Raw genomic sequence first — 7008 nt, forward strand, 5'->3', positions numbered from 1 at the left:
CTGATCTTGTCTCTCTCTCGTCAACCCTGAAATATCAAGGCAAGTCATCAGGCATCTTATTCGAATCAAGGCCTGTAAGTCTTACGGATAAGCCTGGGGGTGGGGAAACTGAAGAGAATGAAGATTCTAGAATTGAGGATGGATTCAAATCATGAAGTTTAGGATTCTGTGATAAAAAAGGGATTAAAATGTCTTTAGTTCTCCAGAAAGATGCTCTAAGGCTACAGGAAAAAGGCACTAGAAAGATCTGGAACAGTAAGTCCCCTACATACAAACGAGTTCCAGTCCAAGAGCGCATTCATAAGTCCAATTTGTTCATAAGTCCAACAAAGTTTAGGTACCCAACTAACACAATCGGCTGTAGAGTACTGTCCTGTAATAGGTTTAGAATACTTTTCACCCAAATAATACATAAAAAACAAACACAAAAATAAAGAAAACATTTTTAATCTTACAGTACAGTCCCCTGAAAAGTACAGTCGTCCAGTACAACAGCTCGCATCCAGGGGCTGGCGTGGAGTGAACAGGCCGGGAGAGTTCCTGACTGGAGGAGGGAGAGGAGGTGGGAGATGGTAGAGCTGAATCGGGATCGTCCGCAAGAGGAGACGGAGGGCGAGCTGCAATTCCATTCAACGCCTGACGCTGATGGCCCAGGTTCTGGTTCAATTCTATCTACCCTCTTGAAAAAACGATCCAGTGATGTCTGGGTAGTAGCTCTTTTATTCTCGTCACAGATAACATGGTGGCACTGGATTGCATTCTGATCGGCTGCTGCACCTTTCATGTACCATTCTACGTTCAGGTCCCGTGCCTCAAACACGAACAGTGCCTCCTCAAATAAAGAAAAATCCCCTTGCCATTTCCCACGCTGTGAATCTCTTTGGTTCTTCAGTTACTTCTTCTTCCTCTTGTCTCTCTTCGTCCTTTCTCTGGGCCCCCAATTCCTGGAGCTTCTTAGCACTCCCAGCTACATCACCGCTGCTTTTACAGTTGCTTCCGGACATCCTGGGCTCGCAATTAAGATACTATACTACTCTACTCTACACAGTACTGTAACGTACACAAAAGCACAACCACTTGTAGAGCACGTACCACTTGTACACACGCGACAATGTACGCCAGACACGTGAACTAACTTACATGACTGGACGTGGGAACGCATGTTCCCATCTTTGAAAGTTCACAACTTGAAGGTTCGTATATAGGGGACATACGGTAATATTTATTTAGGACCTACTACATGTCAGATACTACGCTGGATTGTTTACATTAGAATATTTCCTTGATTTCTCACAACAATCCTAGGAGGTAGATATTTTTTCTGAATATGTGAGTTTAAGTTCCTTTGGGAAGGTCCCACATGGAACAGAAGTTCCATACATATTCGTTAGCATGTAGGAAAGATTTATATGCAAAACCTAATAGAGCTCGAAGTAGCTACTCCTGTAGAATAGTGATGAAATGCACCATTTCTAGAGCCAGACAACTTGGGTCTAATGCTGGCTCGCCAGCTGTTTGATGGTGAAGTTACTCCCTCTGAGCGTTAGTTTCCTTGTGTGTAAGATGCGACTGATGGAGCTGGTGTGAAAGTTAAATGAAGTAATGTGTACACACCTTGCACTGTGCCAGGCACACAGCGAGATTTCAGCCCTCGGCTATGGCTGGTATTATAAATGTCACCAGCAGATGGCGCAATATACCTATAAAAGCAGGGCTCTTAAAAGCATTCCAAAGGGCACAAAGAAACATTACATTGCAGGGAAAGACTATTTCCTCTTGGCCAAAAATTCTGTGGCTCTGAGCAAAGAGTCTGAATGCTGGGCCAACGTAAGGAGAGCCCCCCAAAACCAGAACAAGATCTGGAAACTACAGAAACCAAGAATGGAAACACCTGTGCTTGAGAAGGCCAAGGACCCCAACAGCAGAACCTAAACAGTCCCAGAGCAAGCCGGCTGGGAAGGACTGCCTGAGAATCTCCTCAGCTTATCCCAAACGTCCCACATGGAGGGACACTGAAGGGCTGAGGGAGGTGGGCACATCATAATAATAGCTAGCATAAACTTTGCAATCCCTACCAAAATTTTATGAGTTACAAGGGAACTGAGACACAAGGGGTTAAGTAACTTTCTTAAGGTCTCAAAGTGGCGAGGCCAAGATTCTTACCCATTATGTGTTTCTGGAGAAAAGCCTCCAACAACCCAAGTGTGTCTGCAACAACAGGTGGGTCTGAGTTTTTTTTTTCTTTATGCATCATTCATCTAGGCCACACGCACCATCTTAGGGCACAGATGCTCTGCTCAGCCCCAGGGGAAGAGCATCTTGGCCACCACAGGACCTGGTCACGTCTACGAGAAGGGGAGTGTTCCACAGAAGACAGATCAGGTTGTTACAATGTTCTGAGGCAAGTTTCTTCACGTTCTCTACAATCGGAGAGATACAGGAGGTCATTCTCTATCCACACCAGATGCTTTGTCCCTCTCAAAAACACTCAAGTGTTTTTGCTTACTGTTTTCTCATGGTTGTGCTTTGGAGTCATGTTGAGAAAGTTCTTCAGTGTAAACAAGAGAAAGGTTTGCTGATAGCATTGAGGTTTCAAAGTAGCAGAAATACTACGAGATACATAAATAATTATCGTTTTGTGTTCAAGCACCCTACTATTATTGTATTATTGTCAATTCCTCCCTTTACCTCTGTTAATTTTTGCCTTATATATTTAAGTGCTCCCACATGAGGTGAATGTACGTTAAAAAATGTTATATCCTCTTCTTGTGTTGATCCCTTTATTATTATCTAAATAATGCTTTTTAAATAGGAATTTGACTTCACCGACTTGTGGGAGCTGGTTCACCAGTATCTGTGAACTGCTGCCCTCATATCTGATGCTAGAATTAAAAGTCTGGAAGAAAGAGCAAGAATATACTGGAAGCACAAACACAAGCAAAGCCCACGACCATCAACAGAAATCTGACTTGTTGCCTTGGAACTTGGTAGAACTGCAGAGGGTGGGACATGTGAAATCTTCACCTCTGATCTAGAGAAACTGAATAAGGCTCCAGAGAAAGGTGGGACAGTTGCAGGCCTGGTGGTGGCCTCCCAGCAACAAAATGAGTCATCAAATAAGCAACAGTGTGTGTGGAACAGCTGTTGCTACATCTTGGCTTTCCAAATATCCCAGAAGACTCTCTCACGCAGCCCACCCTAACTAGGTAAGTGTAGGAAAGAGAGCTCTGGGAAACGGTCCAGCCCAGCCAAACTGACACGATACAAAATGACCACAATCGACCCCTTGTCGACTTGGCATACATACACATCTTAGTAAATCATACTTAACCTCCAATAACCGTAGCAAAGCCACGCCTCCACCTAACAAGATACAGTAACATCCCAAGTGCGACCAAAAGCAAGCTAACGTGGAGATACAGGTCCAGGAAGGCAGCGTGAGGAGTCCTGTGGACTGGCTCTCTGGTCAATCAACTATGGTTGGTAAACATTACCAAAAAAAAAAAAAAGTTTAAGTCTCGGAAACTGTCCTAAGGACATATATCAAACAAAGAAAACTTTACTCAAGACAGTCTATTACATCTTGGTAGGAACAGTAAGGATCTGTGGCGCTTGAGCCATGACCTGCTCACCCCCAATACTCTCCACAGCTCAGCTAATGGAAGAGGCATTTCAGGTGGGTGTGACCAACAAGAGGGAACTCCCCCACCCCTCAGCTCAAGGGCTGCGGATCTCCCCAGGAGCCACTAGTATTTCCCAACACCCCACAGCCTGGGCCAGACAGACTAAATTCCAGAGCGGTGCAGACAAGGGCCGGGGGGCTCTCCAAGCAGCCCCCACTGTTAGGCAGAGGCTCTAGCCCAGGTATAGCAGGCTGAGAATACTGGGGTCTCCATCATCGCACCCCAGCTCATTCGGTAGATAGAGGCTTCACGCTACGAGAGGCAAGCCAGAAACACCAGAAACTACCAATCTTGTTCAGTGCCCTGCCCATAATGAAGGGGGTCACACCAAAAGAAGTGGGTCCCAGGTCAGCTCTGGGACAATGGCTCCGAGTTTTGTACAGAGAAGAGGCAGGACATACAAACAGAGTCCACCGAAGGTCCCTCCAAAGGAAATGACTTTATGACAAAGGATGGGATGGTTCAAGACTAAGGGGGCTTTGAAAACAATGGAAATTTAAGTGGTAAGCAATTAGTAGGAGGCTGATTGCTCCATTAGAGCCAGAAGCTAAGCCCCAGGACAGCTAGTGTAACGTTAAAAAAAAACATGGAAAGTAGGAACAAGATGTTTTATAATTCCACAAATGGTAGTTTTGGCAGAAACATCGAGGACATCTAAGACAAATCCGTATCTACAGGACAAGTGTCTACTCAGTAAGAACAAAACACTGCCCCTTCCGTTATGGAAGCAGTCCTATGCAATCAACCTGCTACCATGTAGCTTGCTGACACCCCCAGGGAATGGTGACATGTCAGGGTTCAGTGTTGATGTCATCTGCTGACACAACGCAGCAGCAACTGTCATCAGACTGGCCTTGGTGAATGGAAACATGTAATCTCACCCTGCCATCGTGGTCACTCTGTGAGCCCATTAGACAATGGGGTAGGAGGCTGATTGAATCATTCCATCCCCTAGTTATTGAAACCCTTCTGTCTTGAGGTCACCACTTGTTGAGCATTCTCACAGGACACAAATATCTCCACATTCTATGTCCCTCTGACCATCTGGCCAAAAACTCGGCCACAGTCTATGAATTGCTATAAACCCATACTTTCCGACCATCTCTTCTTTCAAACTAATTGAACCGCTAGGCAAACACCCTGAAGTTCCGTCCACTGGACAGAGTGGGGTGGTGGTGCTGTAGCCATCCATCTGTGGGTAGTTCCTACATTTTCCACCTTCAGGCAACTGACCATAGAGAACTCCCCAAGTGGCCTTAGGGACAGGTTGAGGAAGAGAAAACAATGTATCGGAAGTAAGAGTCATCTGGTCAACCTTCTCACGCAACTTCCCTGTACCTTCAGGACCTGGTTCTATTTTGTTACACAGTGCTGGTGTGCATGCCGGACTTCATGGCATAGTGAGTCAGAACACACCTAGCTCAGGAAGGATAGCTCAGGTCACATGGTAACACAGCATGCCATGGTCAAGGTTTCAGTTCCTCTAAGGTCCAGTAGCAAGGCAGAAGCTGTTCTCGAAAGAAGGGGGTAGTCTTTTGGCAAAGAATGGCCTAGCTTTACTTCAATATCCTAAGTGCTGCGTGTGCCACTTTTAGGGAGCCTGTTGAAGCCTCCAGGCAGCCTCCCTCTCTGTCCCTGACACTTTGAGCATCATCAGATTTGCTGTGTCACGTGGTCCGCGTGGCAGAGCGGCTTGCACAGAGCCTGGTCTTGCCCTGAGCCTCACTCAAAGCTGGCCACTTACTGGGTCGCTCAATAAATGGGTCAGGGTAACATTCACAGATGAGTCCTGTGTTGTTCTCAGAATCCAAAAATGCCTACTTAGGTATTGTGCCTTGTCCTAAGTGGTTGGATGGGTCAGATGCAGTAACTTGCCCTTCACCTTGAAAGGGCTATCTCAGCATGCCCCTGTACAACTGGATACCTAGAAACTTCTCCAAGCTAGAAGACCACTTAACTTTGGTGTGATTTATTTCTCACCATCATTCATGTATCTTACCAATGTCTTTAGAGTAGTTGCTACTTACTGCACACCCAGGCCCAAGCAGAACTATATAATCATTGTAATAGATGAGCGTAATGTCCTATGGAAGGAAACTGAAGGACATCCCTGTTGTATAGATTACAACATAGGTCCTGAGAAGTTCGTATATCCCCAAAGTAGGGCAGTGAAAGTGTACTGTTGGCCGTGCCAGCTGAAAATATACTGTTTTTTTGTGCTCTTTGTGGAGGTGAGTAGCTATCTACCAGGTAAATCACAAACACTCCAACCTCTAAGTTCTTGATGGTGCCACTGACGCCTATTAATCCCTTCAGGAATATGGCATTTCTCTCGGTTCACAATTTTGGTAGATAGAGGCAACTCTAGTGAATTTCCTCACTTCACAGACCAGGGAACCAGTCTCTGAGTATGTCTACTCCAATTACACATTTCAGTACTGGATAAGTAACCACAGAATAGGTTTGGGGACCTATTGGATCCACTGATCACCTAACCTCCACAGGCTCCTACTCTGACCACTGAGCCACAGTGACACTTTGGAGCTCCAGGAATTAATCTGATTTCAGAGCCGGTGTCCAGTAATCCATAAAACTACACAAAAAACCTGGTCAATGCCTATAGGTCCCACTGAGGAAGGATGGGAGGGTGACTGACACAGTAAATTTGGGACAATATAGCAAGGTCTTTCCCCAAGGGGACCCAACGTCCCCTTTATTCAAAGGGTTCAGGGTCTGTAGACCAGTTCAAGTATGGGAAATGGTTATGAGACTGTGATAATTTTCTTGAATCAAATTCTCTCTCAATATAAGCAGAAAAATAATGTCTAAAGTAAAATTTCATTACTATCTATAGTTGGTTTTCATTATGTTTAAAGTCACCACAAACACTGAATTAGCAAATACTAAACTACTGCTCCTAGGGAAAATACAGAGTTAGAGTCCTGCCAGCCTCTGGTCATATTTTCATCAACCTCCCAACACAGAGCCTTGTTTTATATGCGTTTCTGTTTAAAGACACCTCATTTATATATTTTATTCATTAAAATTGAACTCACGGCCAAGAGCATAACTCATACCAACAAAGAAGGCAGAGAGGGCTTCCCTGGTGGTGCAGTGGTTGGGAGTCCGCCTGCCGATGCAGGGGACACGGGTTCGTGCCCCGGGCTGGGAAGATCCCACATGCCGCTGAGCGGCTGGGACCGTGAGCCATGGCCGCTGAGCGGCTGGGACCGTGAGCCATGGCCGCTGAGCCTGCGCGTCCGGAGCCTGTGCTCCGCAACGGGACAGGCCACGGCAGTGGGAGGCCCGCGTACAGCAAAAAAAA

The 7008-nt window shown here is 45.8% G+C and overlaps 1 protein-coding gene across 1 annotated transcript in view; it reads right to left on the reverse strand.

Moving 5' to 3' along the window:
* Positions 1-487: 487 nt before the first annotated feature.
* Positions 488-7008, reverse strand: part of SLC7A11 (solute carrier family 7 member 11) — a 182836-nt gene continuing 176315 nt past the window's right edge. The window contains exon 14 of the mRNA XM_024745096.1: positions 488-2420. The gene's annotated coding sequence lies outside the window, so the exon portion shown is untranslated. The remainder of the gene's footprint in view (positions 2421-7008) is intronic.

Source organism: Neophocaena asiaeorientalis, unplaced genomic scaffold (genome assembly GCF_003031525.2).
Source record: "Neophocaena asiaeorientalis asiaeorientalis breed wild unplaced genomic scaffold, Neophocaena_asiaeorientalis_V1.1 scaffold65, whole genome shotgun sequence".
NCBI classification, from domain to species: domain Eukaryota; kingdom Metazoa; phylum Chordata; class Mammalia; order Artiodactyla; family Phocoenidae; genus Neophocaena; species Neophocaena asiaeorientalis.